General features: G+C 45.7%; 1 protein-coding gene across 3 annotated transcripts in view; it reads left to right on the top strand.

Moving 5' to 3' along the window:
- The first annotated feature begins 1,112 nt into the window (after positions 1–1,112).
- The window catches only part of ACSL5 (acyl-CoA synthetase long chain family member 5), a 41,344-nt gene continuing 26,143 nt past the window's right edge, over positions 1,113–16,313 (top strand). The window contains exon 1 of one of the 3 annotated variants that reach the window (XM_074373639.1): positions 1,113–1,282. The gene's annotated coding sequence lies outside the window, so the exon portion shown is untranslated. Of the gene's footprint in view, positions 1,283–2,181; positions 2,201–3,601; positions 3,856–16,313 lie in introns of those variants that run through there. The other 2 variants (XM_074373641.1, XM_074373640.1) reach the window with 2 other exon arrangements.

Genomic DNA, 16,313 nt, shown 5'->3' with positions numbered 1-16,313 from the left:
GAACAAAACCTCTGTGTCAATGAGGTAGCCACTCTTCCCTGCGGAGTCAGCAGGAAGTGGTACTGACTTCTAATTTTGATGCAGACCATCTGACCAAATACAGTAAGAAGAAGCCTAACACAGCATTTCCATGAATTGCTACAGGCCTGATACTCAGAAGGTATCGAGGGTTTAAGATCCGCTGGTGGTTGAAGGAACACTTACCAACAAGCCGCAGCACGTGGGGGCAAAGGCACCGCGGTGGTTGTCTGGGGCTCCGGGTCAGGTTTTGCCTTGACTACTAACTCACTGTGTGATTCTAGGTGATTTCTTTCACCTGGAAAGGCCTCCTTGGCCTTACCTGTAAAACAGAGGTTGCAAACCATCTCCTGAGGCTCTTGCACCTCCATCCAGCGTTTTTGTTTAGTGATGATGCATTGCAGGCTTAAAGATTTTGGACTTGAGAATGGTGACTAGTGACTTTAAAATGGAAAGACAGAGGAGGATAGGCTGGACAGTGATGCAGTAGCAACCCTGCCTCTGCCAGCACTTGCTAAGCCGTAGGTGGTGCAGGCTGTATCCATGATTCTGCCTGCATCCTAAATACGGCCCAGCCACGCTTGTCCCGCCATCTAGATTCTAGAGTGATTTGCCTTATTTGGTCGTCTTGGAGACATTCTGATTCTGGAGGAGTCACTTGCCCCTTCCAGGAGAAGGCTCATCTCTAAATGCAGACCTCTGCTTATCTGAATCTTAAAGTTATAGCTGTAGCTAGTCAGAGTGGCTTCTCATTTTTTCTCTCACCCTTAACTCAAGGAGCACTTTTTTCCTCTTGTTACCTAGACCTTCCTCTTCCTGTCACAGTCTCAAGGATTCTGCCCAAAAAGCAGATGCAAAGCCCGGTCTGACCCCTTCCCTTCCCCTGAGGTACGGGCTTTATGAAAGCTTTTGCTTGTTAAATGTTAGCTTTCTGAGCTGAGGGCTCTCTCTTTTTCTTTCTCTAAAGCCCATTGCATAACAATCTCATGTTTTAACCTTCTGCCAAATCCTATACTTCTCACTGTTGGGGGTTACTACAAGTGTTTAAACAGGCAACTTCTACCTTTGAACCTCTATTGCAACAGGTTCAAAGGTTCCAGGAGAGCTGGTTAGCCGCTCAGGACAGTACGCATTGGCTTCAGCTGTGGCCCCATCTCTGGCACTGAGGAGAGGGCAGGGGTGCCTGAATGTGGTACTGAAACCAGCACAGCCAGCTGTGAGGGGTGGGTTTCCTGGACCCCGGAAGTGAAAGTATTCTCACCAGGTAAGCTCTAATAATGCTGCCTGCTCTATAGTTTGTGTATTGTGGGATAGCGGAGATGGGGGTGACTGGGGAGAAGAAAGTGGGACGTGTCTAATTTGCAGCCTAAGGCTGTTCTACAACGTGAAATAACATTTGGTTGAGTAGTAATCTCAGCTGACTTGCGCGAGAGGGAAACTAAAAATCAGCTGAAAAGGGGTGGAGACATCGAAGGGATCTGAATGCTGGCAGGAGATGGGCTTGGAAGAAGAGTTGTTTATTTCACTAACTTCCAATAAAACAGACTTAAAAACTTTAAGAGTTATAGCTGAAGCCAGGATGTGGGTCTCCTTCATCTCCCATGTAGAAACTATATCAACGAGGGTGGGCATAGCTCAGTGGTTGGGTATGCACTTAGCATGCACTAGGTCTCAGGTTCAACTCCCAGCAACTCCATTAGAATGAATAAACCTAATGACCTTCCCCACCCAGAAGGAAGGAAAGAAGGAAAGAAAGAAAGAAAGAAAGAAAGCGTTGTCTGTATCAAAATAATTAGAAGAAAAAGAAAGAGAGAAAAAAAGATGTCTGTATCAGTACAATTAGACAGGCCATCCATCAGCTGCTGCTGGCGGAGATTCCCACTTGGAAGGGAAGCCTTGGCAGACTTCCTGTTCGGTGCTGGGGTCCATACTCGATGTGTGACACGCTCCCCTCATTGGCTCACCACCTCCTGTAGGTGGTATCGTTTCCATTTCATGGGTGAGTAATGTGCCTCTGGGCTATTGAAACAGCTCGGCCTTGGCAGCATAGCTGGGAGGAGGCGGGGCTAGAAGTTGAGTCCTGATCAGTAGGTCACTACAGCCTGCTGCATGATGGAGAATTCTTGGGTGTTGTGAAAACCTTCCAACACTCCTTCAAATCTTGGGGGTGTCCCTCGTGCAGGTAGGATTGAACAGGAATATAACTCTGCTCTATAGCTTTAGAATGACCCAGACCCTTCTGAGCTTGAGCATTTGATCCTGGAGGAAACCCATCTTCTCCTGGCCCTAAGCTCTTCGTCTGGTTGGTAAAAGAAGACAGCATTCAGGGAAGAGCCCAGCAGCGGCATTAGAGTGGCCGGGACTTGACACCCACCCTCTGCCCTCTGCTGAGGGAGCTGCCTCTTGGGGAGATGAGCTTGGAAACTAGGCAAAGCCAAGTGTTCCTCCAGCCATGAGATGACCCACAAGATGGAAAGGCCGGGGTGGGGGGACCCTCATCTTCCTTATTTCATCTTTTCCCATGTCTAAAGTGGGCTCCTGTGAGACCAAGGGGACAAGCTCTTATGTTCCCTCTCTGTGGCTTTCATAGTTAGAGGCTTTTAGGACCTCCTCTGTGTAGAGAGAAGGAACCCTAATCTAACTCTAGGAAAGAGCCAGGCTCAGGCTGGATTTACTGTGAGCCTCCTTGGAGGACCAAGGCTGGGGAAAGTTCTGCTTAAATTCCAGGGCATCTGAGAGGTACGGGGAGGGGTTGAGGCAGAAATTTGAGACTGGAAGCTCCCACGCCCTTCTGTGGCCACAGCCTTAGGTGAATCCAACTACAGGCCCTGATGCCCTGTGGACCAATCCCCAAGACCCTTTTAGGGCATCTGCGCATTCGAAGCAGTTTTTATAATAATACCAAGAAGTTATTTGCCTTTCCCACTGTCATCATCTCACATGTGTCCAACGGAGTTTTCCAAATGTTCCAAGACATGCGATCACTCTGACAGCTAATGGCATATGTGCTTGCAGATTCTTGATTTTAAAATGTCCCACTTTTAATCTGGGAGAGGAGCAAGGTAGCAGAATACACTTTTAATTTCAAGTTTCTGGTATGAAAAGGATGAGCTGACATGTCAGAGGAGAAGAAACAACCCTGCACCCCTGTGCCCGTCGTTCCCTGGTGTGCTTGTTTTGTTGGCTTTATCAGAACTGCTTCAGGGACTGGGGCAGGCTCACTGGAGGCTGGAGAGAGGGTGACATGGTGCATGGCTGGCTGGCGATGCTGGCTGGACCGGGCTGGCCTCCAGGTGTCCCCACGGACTTGGGAAGGATGTGAGGGCCGAGGTGCCCTCTGGCTGGACCTTCCTGTCCTGGGATCCAGCAGGGAGTCTCCCCTCTCTGACACTGGTGGTCCCTCTCTTTTAGTTTTCGGTCTTGGTTGAGACGTAGTCAGACAGACAGGGAAAGGGTAAGCCATGTGGCTGCAGGCTGGCTTCTGTATCAGCCCTCAGGGGCTGGTGGTAAAGGCTTTGAAACGGAGCCAGAGAAGCTCTGGCGGCTTTTCTCCCGGTCAGAACGCTTCCACTTTCAGTTGTGAAAGAAAAACCAGGAAGTGAAGTCCCCGAGCACGTTAGAAGCCGGTCATGGCCTGACTCCTGACTCGGGGCTGTTCAGACAGGGGCTGACGGCTCAGAACTGGGGACCTTCAGCCTGCAGGGATGCTCTGAAGCCCCCCTGTCCCTGGAGGAACCAGGGGTGAGAGGAGAGGACAGGGGCTCACGTGCCAGGAAGAATTCTGAGCCAGGAGGCCCCATTTGCTGGAAGCACTGAGAGATGCAAGGCCCTGGCAGGGTAAGGGGGACATCTGGAGGGGGTGTTTCACCAGGGGTCTCATGGGCGTGGGGCAGAGACCCGGTGGGGGGGGGGGCATTTGGACCTCTGACTCTGTCGAATCTGGAGCTTGCTGTGTCCCAGGCACGTGTCATTGCTCTCTTCCACGCTGGTCTCTAAGGGGCTCCTTTGAACCCTCCTCACCAGGAGGGGCGATGGGAAGGAGGACTGTGAGGTGTGGATTGTATTTCCTTTCTCCTGCCTCTCTTGGAGGAAGGGAAACACCATCCAGACCCCCTTCTATGGTCTTGAGCCTCTTCCATGGCTCCCCTATTAGGCAGGAGGTTGCCCTCAAATTTCCTGATGGATTTTGAGTCCTTTCCAGGGGAAGAGCTGCCAGGTGAGTAGTGGACGGAATGGTTTCTGGATGGAGTTGGATCTGTTTAGAGGGCAGGGCCACAAGCTGAACGTAAGGTGAACTTCCAAGGACCTTCAAGGAGAGAGCGTTGGGAAGGGGCTCAGCGTTTGGACTGGCCACCTTCTGTGGGCATCTGTGTTTGTGGTGGTTTGAAAAGGGGATCGAATCTATAGCTCCAGCTTGTAGAAAATCAGTATTCTCTAATACCGAGGCAGTCTCAACAAAAAAGAAAAAAAAAAGAAAAAGAAATTGAACTAAATTTAATTTAAAAATGAAAGATTAGTTCAGTTAAAAAAAAAAAAGGGAGTAATTGGTTTTGCTTGATTTCTCCCTCTGAATTCCAGCATGGGAGTTACTTTGTGGTTGTTCCCTCCAATGGACAAGCGTTTGAGGTGAATGCAGAATAGTCTTGGGAGAGGCATACTGAAAATCTTGTAGGCATCACTTGTGTGCTTCCCATAATAAAAGGAACAAAAGCTGAAATAAAATAAGGGTCACAAATACTTATAAAAAAGGCAGGCAATATAGCTGAGTAAACCAGGTGATATATAGTAAGATGCCAAAGGCGGGGACCCTGGCAAAGTACAAGGCAGGCACACCCCATATAAACATATTCCAATTAATATTTTTTTAACCAACATTATCCAGATGAAACAGACTACTTCAGCCAAGCATTTGTTGAGGTCCTGACCTAAAATAGTTTTTTTCTCCCAGGTTCTATTTTAACACTTTGGGGACAAAGACACCTAAAATATTATCACTGAGTGTATCACTGAGTGCCTGAGCACTAGTGGGCGCCGCAGATGCTAAAGGGAGGAGGCTGGGGCTCAGGGAAGGAGAGAGGGTCAGGCAACGAAGGGAGAGAGGAAAGAGGAAACCAGTTAAGCACCAGCTCATAGTGGGTACGTTTACATTTCATTAAGTCAATCTTAGGAGGTAGATGGTTGAGAGAGTAGGCTCAAAGAGGTGAAGCAACTTTCCCAAGATCACAAAGCAGCCAGTTACCAACTGGAATTGAAGCTGCAGTCAGTGTGATGCTAAAAAGCCACGTTCCATCCAGTCGTGTGTAAAATTAGCCTTTCTTCAGATTTCCTCGAAATTTTCAGTTGTAATAAGATTCTTGTGTATGGTGAGCTGGGCAGATACTGACTTCGTATATTCATTAGGGACTTTTCAGGTTGACTTTTTCCTAGAACTGCAAATACTGCAGCTGCCATTCATTGAATATTTACTGGGGAGGAGGGACAATGCTGTGCTTGCTGTTTATCTTTTATCTTTTGATCTTCGAAACAGTCCTACGAGGTAGGTACGTTTTTTCATAGATAGGGAAACCAAGGCTTAGAAACAAAGAAACTGGACCAGGTACAAAGGATTGGAGCTGGAATTTGAACTCTGGTTCATTTAGTTCTGAAGGCAAACTGTGCCTTGTTTTTTGATGAGTCTAGTTTAGTGCATGGGCTAAAGCCATTTTCTTCTGAAAATCCATAGAAATGGAAAGCTCTCGACCTGTGGCTGTCAGGGTGTGGGAGGAAAGACGAAAGAGGCAGTGACTGCTTACTGGGTAGGGGGTTTCCTTGGGGGTGTCGTGGCAGTATTTTGAAACTAGATAGAGGTGGTGGTTGCACAACATTGTGAATGTACTAAATGCTACTGAATCATTCACTTTAAAATCATTAATTTTATGTTCTGTGAATTGTACCTCAAAAAACCAAACCAAACCCTCCCACTTTTAGGCAGTGAATTCCCAAACCAGGATTTGGCAATTTTTTAGAAACCAGGAATGAGGTTTCTGTTTCTGTCTGTCTCATAGGACTGGCAAGCAGAGGAACTGACCCTCCTTTGGGGTGCGGCCTCAGGTGACTCTTGTATCTGGTGGCACCCTGCGAGGGTGACGTATCCCCAGCAGCCCTGAGGTCAGCCATCACTGCTTTAACCTCACTCTGCTATAAATGCATGCAGGTCTGTTTCTCCCCTACGTGACCATGCATCCTGAGATCAGAAGTGGCCTCTCTCGTTCTTCCCCCGGCACAGGGCCTGGTACTCCCCAGGCTCTTAATTCATGCTTTTTGGATAAATACGAGCCTTGGAGTTTGAGAGGTCAGGCAGCCCTTGTACTGCTGTGGGCATGGTATCCTCCGTCTTTGGGGGAGATGTTAAGACCTTTGTGTGTGAGTTGAAGGGCAGTTACAGCATGAAGACCATGATCATCTCTTCTCTTTTGGGATGTCTCAGAATAGAACATCTGGATGACAGGAGTTAGGAACTGAGGCAGGTGGAAGAGGGAAAAGGGAGCCAGTCTTCACCGAGGACTTCCCATGTACCAGACAGAGGACTGGAAAGTCCTCTCCACAGCATCCCTTTTAAGTTGGGATAATCACCTGCCCCTTCTTGTGTGCAGTTGAGGGGAACTGATGCTCAGTGACATTAGGTGACTATTCCTGGGGCCACATGGTAAGTGGTAGAGCTGTTGCTCTGGTATCTGGAAAGACCATGGCCTTAAAGGTTTGCCACTAGAAATGAGACTATTAGCAATAAAGCTTGTTGTTTGCACCTTGAATCTGGTGACCCCTGACCATTGGCCCGACCAGGTAGTGCAAGAGCTGATTCTGCAGAAACGCCCTTTCACAGCCTCTTGCATCACCCTGTCTTTATCCCGGCACGAGTGACGGGGTCCTAGCCCTTTGTCCAGCCTATCTTTATACAGGCTGTCTTATCAGCTCCAGTGGCCGGTACTGGTTCTCCCCACCTCAGCTCTCTCATAATTCACTTGGTCAGCAGTAGGCTTGGGGAGTCTTTGGGGTTGATTCCTGAGACAAGGATTTCCTCAGGGTAGAGCTGCTGGACTGTGAGTCGTTGGAAGCACAGTCGTAGATCAAGGTTGACTAAGTCCACCTGAGATTAGTGGAATTTGTCATAGTCTGTCACCAGCCTATGAGCGGCTCAGCAACCATCCTACGCTATCTTCATGGACTGAGTTGAGAGACTTTTGGCATGACTTAATGAGGGCTTTCTTGATAAATGTCATCCAGCTCAACTGGCCGAGGCCTGGCGCCCCAGGATTCCCTGGTGTTTATCAACTGGACGTCTCCACTGGTGCTGTGTCTACACCAGGGCCCAGGGGCTCTCTTATTTGGCCTTCTTGGAGACTCTTCCCCTTTTCAACTAAAGATGGATCCTCTACCTCCATCACGCCTCTTCGCCATTTCCCCTCCCCAGATGTCCCGCTTTGGTGCCTCTAATCATACTCCACGTCCCGTCCTGCATCTGGGCATTCCTCCTCCTCTCTTACACTTTGGTTTGTCCAACCTTGTGTGGTGGCTGTTCTCTCTGAGGAAAAGTGGATGGAGAGACACAGACAACAATTGAGAAAGATGGTTTGGTGACAGTGACCCTGGTTGGAATCAGTCATAGTTGGTTGCAATCATCAGCTGTTGGCTTCATTGGCGGAGTGATCGTCCTTGACTGACCCTGGACACGAGTCTATTGTCAATAAAGTCAGGGAATCAAGGGCCACACATCCTTGAGGGCCTAGTGCTCCTTAGAGCCGCCTTCATCCACTCCAGTCTACACTAGCCTCTCCCTTCTCCAGATTCATTAGCTCATCCCACACACTGAATCCTTCTATAAGTGATTTTAGTGTTTGATGGACCCATATGTCCCCAGAGGCAGGAGCTGTGTCTTTTAAGTGTTTGGCCATCTGCACCCAGCACAGTTTTGGGCAAATACTGAGTCCAGGATCTTTGTTTGCCTTCTTCAAAGTTAATTATACATAAATTTAAAGTGCAGGGGTAAATGTACCTCTTGCCACACACACTTCTCCAATCCAGCAGATGCTTTCAAAGCTAGAGTGCATCCCACAGAGCATTTGTTTCCTGCCTAGGCAACTGGCCGTGAACTCTGAGTGTGCTCTCCCCACACTCATGCACTGCCTGGCATGTGTAAGTGCTCACATGTTCCAATGCTTGCAGAGTGAGGGAACCTTGACCTTGTTCAGGTTGGGCTGCTTGGCGTTGCCCTCATCATGGCGTGAGGCCCCGGCTGTGGCACTTCGGAGGGGGCTCAGCACCTGCCTCCACCTGCCTCGTGTATAAGGGCACATGGCAGTGACTTTGCTGGTGGGACTGAATTTTGCAAACTGTTTCCTCTGCCAGACTTCCCTCCCTAGTTGCCGTTCTCTGAACTTGTGCCAGGGGTGAGCGAAAGGGGAGGGTGACTCACTGGCACTCGGTGGGTTCCCACTGTATCTCAGGCTTGGTGCTGGGCTAAGACAGCCTATGCCTGGGAATGCTCACAGCCCAAGTTGTCCACTGAGCCCCAGGAACCCCCGAGACCCGATCCCAGGGAAAGAGCTGATCTGACTCCTACAGCTTTCCCTGTGCAATTCAGCAGTGAAGAGATCACTGGTGGGTACACATTGAAGCCCTGAGGATTTATTTATGGTGTGTTTGCAGACGGCAAGCCCAGCCCACCCTCTCTCTCTGCCAGCCGCCTTACGCACTGGAACTGTTGGATGCAGCTTAGCAACTGGGCTAGGAAAAAGCCAGATGTGGGAGCTTAGTATCGCTTTCCTGTTTTAATTACTTAAGCACTCACAGAATTTTTCCATGCTGTGGAAATAACTCCTTCACCACCTTCAGGGTTTTAACAGGGATCCCCTTTGGTAATACTGTCTTCCTGCTTAGCCCTGCATGAGTGACCCTGTGGAGGTGACAAGGAGGCCCTTTCCCATCTGCCTGGGGACATCCCGCGGGGTGTGTCTTCAGAGTATGCTGGGTGCCAGGCCCCGCGATGAGGAGAGCCACCAGGCCTGGGAACCTGGCCCTTCTTGGTGGAAAAGGCTAATGCAAACTAGTACCCTGAGCACCCGGTGCTGGAGAGTGCTGGGACGTTATCTGCAGGCTCACAGTTCATGAGCTTACACCAGCCTCTGTTTTATATATTCTGAATGTTGAAAGACACACTTTTGGGTCCCCTTTGGCCCCGTGACCCAACCTTCACCTTCAGTTTCTTATCTGCTAAGAGAATGAATGAAAAACATTTCCACCACCCAAGCTGCTGTCCAGACAGGCTGGTGATGTGGAATGTAGCTTTGGTGGTGGGAGAGGCTGTGTTCTCAGGTGTAGCCACGTGAAATGCCACCAACCAAGGTGGTGGAAGTGTCTAAGTCAGCTGCCTGAGTTGGAGATGGGAAAATTTGGAGTTGTTTGTTTTTACTTTTTTAAAAAAATTCATATTTCAGATTCAATGATACCCCGCTCAAGCATTCCCTTCTCAATGAGACCGACTTTAACCTCCCTGATCAAAACTCACCCCCCTGCTCTACCCTCAGTCCTCTTGCCCTCCTGTAGTTTTTATTCCACAGTATTCTGTAGTCTAAATTATTGTTCAGGCTTGTCGTCAGACTCGACAATAAAATGCAGTTCCACAAGGCGGGATTTCACGGCTGTAGCCCCAGCATCTGAAATGATGCCATTAATATACAGTCAAGCCTTCAATTACCTTTGGCTGATGGCTGAATACTCAAAACTTTCTGGAAAAATCCATTCATGATTTCTCCTCTTCCATCTGTCTTTTCTGATGAAGATTGTTCTTTCAGAAACACAAACGCATATATTGTCCAAGCGTTTTTTTTTTCCCCTTTCTACTTGGTAAAATAGCATATAGCTCTTTCCATTATCAGTATATACAGGTTTGCTTTTTTCTCCTTAATACCTGCCAAGAATTCCATTGTGTGGGAGTGCTATCGTTTATTTGGTTACTCTCCTATTAAAGAAGGCTTTCCCTGCCTCTGGAGTTATCAACAGCCCTACAGATTTAATGATGATGAACATAATAGCTAATATTTGAGCCTTTACGCATCAGGCATTGTTCTAAGCACCTACAGGTACATTAACTCCCGTCACCGTGGTGACAGCCTTATGAGGGAGATACTGTTATTGCTGTTTCACAGATGAGAAACCACACATCAGTTATCCATCCCAGGTCACAAGCTGACCACAGACAGAGACTGAGCGCAAGTTGTCTGGCTCAGAGTCTGCATTCCTAATCCGTGCCTCACACAGCCACTTAAAGGGATGCACTTTATTGATCTGATATCTTCCTATAGGATAAATTACTCATAGAGTCATTAGGTAAGAGGGCACACATTTTAAATTGTAGTAGCAGGTTATGGGCACACCCTTGAGGAGTCTGCACCAAATGTACGTCTCTGGGATTAGCAGTGCATTTTGCACTGTTTCCTCATTGCTAAGCTAAAAGATGGGAAAGAGGTATTTCACTTAAATTTTCATTTTTAAAAATCGTAAGTGAAGTTGAATGCCCTTCCCTGTTTTTAAGGAACCTGTTGGTTTTGCTGTGGACTTTCTAGTCATGCCTTTTGCCCTTTGTTTGACTGGGTTGTGTTTGGTTTTTCACTGACTTCTAAGCATTCCAACTGAGGAAATGAGCTCTGTGCCTGTCTGGGTTTGATACCTTTTCCAGTTTATCTTTGACTTTGTCTCTGGCATCTTTCTGCAGGGCAAAAAAATCTTTCTAAATTTTATGTAATCCAGGTTGCCAACATTTTTCTTACGTAACATTTAGGTTTTGTGTCTGTTTTGAGTCTTCCCCATGCCAAGATTATTTTTAAAATTCTTCCATACTTTTTAATCCTGAAATATTCTCATGGTTTTCAGTATTTTATATTTAGTCTTTTATCCATCTTCAATATATTTTTGTTGCAGGAATAAGACAGTAATTAGCTTTAGGTTTTCTCTCTGAAGGGCTGGCCAGTTGTCACAACGCATTGATTGTAAGTGGGGGAAAAAACCTATCTTGATTGGGACTGGACCAAGTTAGTAAATGATAATAGCACCCCTTGGAGTATTTCAGGATTATCTCACTACATAGATATATCCACTGTTGACCAATAGAAACCTTTCAGAGCTGCAGAATAAGCAAATTTGGTAATGTTTACCTCTCTGCCAGTCAATTTCTGTTATTTTTTTTTTTTAAAAATTCTATTTTTGTAAGTTTTATTTTTTAAGGTGAGCTTTAACTTTTTAGTTCCCAGTAAAATCTTGTTGGTCTTTATTAGGATTGCATTAATGTCTAGGTATATTTAGGGAGAGAGGACCCCTTGACTATTTCAAGTATGTCTCTCCATTTTTCAAGCCTCCTTGTGGCCCTCAGATCTAAACCTTTTAAAAGTAGGTTTTACACATTTATTCTTAGATATACTGTTGTAAATAGTACCTTTTCCATTGTTTTCAAATTAGTTATTTGCATTAAATATAGGAAAAATGTTGACTTTCCGGCTACTGATTTGGTAACTGGCCACCTTACTGAACTGTCTCATGGTTTCTGATTGCCTTTTATTCCTTCAGAGGGTTTTTAGAATTTCCCTCTCAGCTTTTTTTTTTTTTTTTATTGGGAAATATGACAGCAACTATGACAACAAATTTTATCTTGGGTATAATGGAATTTTGGCCCTCTTGATCTTTGAATCATTTAGAGTAGTGTGGGTAGCTGAGATTTACCTTCCTTAGGAATCAGTGCTTTTCCATTTCAGCCTTTTTTCTGACTAAGTTTTGCGAAACAGATTGTTGTCTGACATCACGTTATTTTTTATTTCTTAGTGGAGAAAAATGACATTTGCTGCAGAAGAGTAAACCAGTGTAAGAAAAGGTGAAAACTCCTTAGCTCTGGGGCTCTGAGGAAATTGGACAAAAGATCCTGCAGTAGAACACGTATCTGGTTCATGCTGATTGCAATTTTAAGGAAGAGGTTGTCAGACCCTTCCAGGTGCGCTCATGAAGCTATTGGTGTGTGGTGTCCCGTTGACCTTCTGCCGTTACTTTGGGATTTGTCTATATATACTAACTATGCATTTAAGGAATGAAGTGGAGACCTCCTAAGTTGAGGGTGGCAGAAATTTAGGGAAAATAACAGTGGAGGCTGGGTTAGAATTTAAAGCCCAACCAAGAAAGCAAAGCTTTCATTTACAGCCTCCTAAATAACACCAGGACCCTTTGGAGTCATTAAGAGATGTGAAGACTTGTGAGACAGTCTCTAGGAGAAAGTAGGTAATTCAGTATGGAAGAGTAAATTAACTAATTGGGTGTAAGAACTTGGGGACCCTGGTCTCCCGTTTAATGAGCTTTCTATCACCACAAAATGAGCCCATACTTGCAAGAGAACAGAGAAACCAATTAAATCCAAATGAGTGTGCCATTTTCTAGAAGGCAGATTTTTTTTTAAAAAAGCTTATAATTGCAATAAATCTCATTATTGCATAGAAAGTAATTAGTTCTTCAAGCCTAAAAGCAAAGATAATTTGTCTTATTGTCCTTTGAATTCCAGAAACCCAGGGTAACAGAATTATGTATTTCTAGGCTGGACTTTTTGCCCACTTACCACTATAGATGACTTTGTTTGGTAAGATCCATCCTGTTGATTCCTCCAAGCTTGGAGGAGCAGACTGATCCTGACTGGTTTTTGATGTGTGTTAGAAATACATCCTTTCACCTTCCATCCTCCCTAACCCCATACCTTGCCAAAACACTGATTGGAAGGCCCTACCTCAGTGTCCAAAGTGGCTTTGGGGAGTTTGGGGGTGGGAGAGTTTTACTAAGGGAAAAATGGGTTCAGCTGAGATTATTTAGAACAGATCATTCTTTTTAAAAAAAAATGTACTTATTTTTAAAGGAGGTCCTGGGGATTGAACCCAGGACCTCATGCATGCTAAGTATGTGCTCTACCACTGAGCTATACTCTCCCCTCCGAACAGATAATTCTGAATGAGAAAACTGGTCATTTATTCAACAACCACTCATTGAACGTTTACGATGTGCCAGGCATGGAGCAGGAATTACAGACATAGTAGTGAACAAAACAAAAACCCCTGTTCCAATTAAAACATCAGTTCACGAGAGGCAATGGACGATAAGGGACCAGCACTATTTCAGACAGTGAACGTGGAGAAGAGAAGGCAGATCCGTGGTGGTGATTGAGGTGAAAAGGGCCATAGCAAATAGGGTGATTAGAGAGAGCCTCTGTGGAAAATGATATCTGACTTGAGATCTGACCCATGAGCAACACATAACTGTTACAGACCTGGGGAACAGTGTTTCAGGCAAAAAGAGGAGCAACTACAGAGACTCTTAGATGGGAGTGGACTTGTGGTTGAAAAGCAGAATACATGTATGAAAAATAAAATCTTTTAAATGAAAGGTTTTCAAAAGAAAAATTATTTATCAGTTATAGGTTTATTCTGAAAGATTCATAGCAATAAAGATAGTTGACCAAAAACTTGAACATTAAAATAGAAGGGGGTCATTGAGGGACTTTATCTGAAGAAAAAGAGATTTAATGAAGACATGCTGTCCTAAATCTTCAAAGCCAAAGATGGGGTGGTCATAACCTAGATACCAAGGCTGGTCCTAGAAGCTTTCAACCAAATATGGAGGCAGAGGGTGTTCAGCTAGCTTGGGAATTAAACATGTTAGGAGCCAGATGAGTGATGTTGGCTATGGCCATCCATACCATGGAGGGAGGGAGGGCGGCCCTGGAGTGAACTGGGGGAAGGGCTGAGGACAGATGGGCATCCTGGGCTATGGAGTTGAGGGATGGCACTATTACCATATCAGAAAGTGGAGGAAGCTTTCCACTGGGGGCCATCCTGTGGCTTGTTTAGCCATCTGTAGATGACCTCAGACAGGAACTCCCACAAACAACCTGACAGAACTCTCTTTCCTCTTTTCTTTACCACAATTGCACCCCTCCCTACTCTCTTCTTTCCCAACTGGGAGTGATGTTAAGAGAAGAGGAAATGTCATCACGCCAACAGCTTGCAGGGGGTTCTGTGGAATAAATGAACCAAAATTGGAATTTGAGTGACACAAGACATGTGATGAAAAAGATGGTGGCTTTGTTTATTTGAACACACCTGGAAGTGCTGATGGATTCTAAAGTTTAGAATGATAATTAGAACTTCCCAGTCCAGTCCACACAGAACTTCCATAGACATTTTGTCACAGAAGAAATAGAAATAGCCAAAAAGCACGTGAAAAGATGCTCAACATCATTAGTCATTGGGGAAATGCAAAATCAAAACCAAAATGAGATGACATGTCACACCCATTAGAATGGCTGTTATCAAAAAAAGAAACAATAGCAAGTGAAGTAAAGAGGTAAAGATATCAGAATCCTCTGTTGCTCATCAGCACGTAAAATGATCCAGCCAGCGTGGAAAACAGTTTGATGGCTTTTCACAAATTTAAATGTAAAATTACCATATGACCCAACAATTCCACTACTAGGCATTTACTCCCAAAGAATTGAAAATAAGTATTCAGACAAAGTCTGTACACAAGTGTTCACAGCACTATTAACCATAGCCAAAAGGCAGAAACAACCCGAATATCAGCCGATGAATGAATCAGCAAAATGTGGTCTATCCGTACAACGGAGTATCATTCAGCCAGAAGAAGGAATGAAGCCCCAGTCCACGCTTGAACATGGATAAACCTTAAAAACATTATGCTGAGTGAAAGAAGTCAGACACAAAAGTGTCACTTATTATGTGATTCTACCGATATGAAATATTCAGAATTGGTAAATACATAGAATCAGAAAGTACATTAGTGGTTGCCAGGGGTGAGGTGGAGGAGAGAGTGGGAGTGACTGCTTAATAGGTACATGGTTTCCATTTTGGGGTGATGAAAATGTTTTGGAAATAACCAGAGACGGTGGTTGCACAACACTGTGAACGTATTAAATGTTGCTAAGTTGTAGGTTTTAAAATGGTTAATTCTATGTTATGTGAATGGTACCTCAATTAAAAAAAAAAAAACATGGGGAGGCAGGGAGGAAGTCTCTGAAATTCCGTGTATATCCTATTCGGACTGGATACCTGGTCAGCAACAGCAAAGTGGGTAAGCGATTTCAGGTGACAAATAGGTATGTCGTTCGGTGTTTCCTGCAAATAAAATCCCCTGTCAATTTGGGCAAGGTGCTTTCATTCTCTTGAAGCCGTGGCCTTGGCATTCGTGAATAGCTCCCTTGTTTGAGGTGAAGTGGACAGGCTCATCCCATTTGTGGGCAGTAGGAAGGAATATGTCTAAAAGGAATGCTCAAGAATTGGCCAAGCACGGTCCAGATTAAACCAGATATGTTTTTGTCTATCCCATACCAGACTCTCATTACTTGAACCAATAGTTACTGAGGTTTCATAAAAATCCAGTGTTCCAGGTTTTCTAGGGAGAAAAAAAAATCTGACCGTCTGGTGATCCCAGGCTCACATAACATCATAACATCGTAACAATAGGCCGGGCTGGACTGCAGGTGCCACCTAGAAGCTGGTCCTGGGCTTTCTCTCTCTCTTCCCTTTGTGTTACCTGCCAGGCAATTCACCCTCCCTCCTCCCCCACCCACACGGCCACATCTCAACACACATTTCACCTTTAGACCTTCTTCTGAAGACATTGTTTGCAAAGTCTCCCATTTAGCTTTCTATTAAAATATAAAATCTGCCACGTGTAAGGACAGGGCAAAAGTTCTCAGTGCCACAATTTGTTCTCCCAGCTGAGAAGGGGCTGCAGGTAAGAATCTCTTATTTGAAGGTGGGGTGAGGGCAGAGAGAAGCATCCTGGATCCTAGGATGCTACCAGACCCCTGGCAGTATCTCATTGGTGGCGGGCAGAGACGGAACAGCACAAAGCCAGTTTCTCCTCCGTCTGGCCCTCCTACACATTCTGTCAATTTTGCAAGTTTCCCCGGGCGGCCCGCTTCTCAGTCTGGGTTGGGTGGCTGGCCTTAGAACGGCGTCATGCCTGGCTGGCTTTTGAGCATGTTTTGCCTCCTGAACTGCCACTTCTCCTGCCAGTCCAGGTAAGGCCGGATTCCAAAAAGCTCAGCTCTCAGAATCTTGGCAGGTGGTCACAATAGCGCTCATTGTTAGGTAACCTAGCACCTGTGGGGCCGGGCTTTTGTTTTTATCTTCCCTTCAACACAATGTGGAAGAAACCAAGGAGCTGGGGACAGTCATCCCAGTCTCCGGAAGTTGTTTTCTTCCATAAAATGG

This window comes from Camelus bactrianus, chromosome 11, assembly GCF_048773025.1.
Source record: "Camelus bactrianus isolate YW-2024 breed Bactrian camel chromosome 11, ASM4877302v1, whole genome shotgun sequence".
NCBI classification, from domain to species: Eukaryota; Metazoa; Chordata; class Mammalia; order Artiodactyla; family Camelidae; genus Camelus; species Camelus bactrianus.
This window is presented reverse-complemented; position numbering and strand designations above follow the sequence as displayed.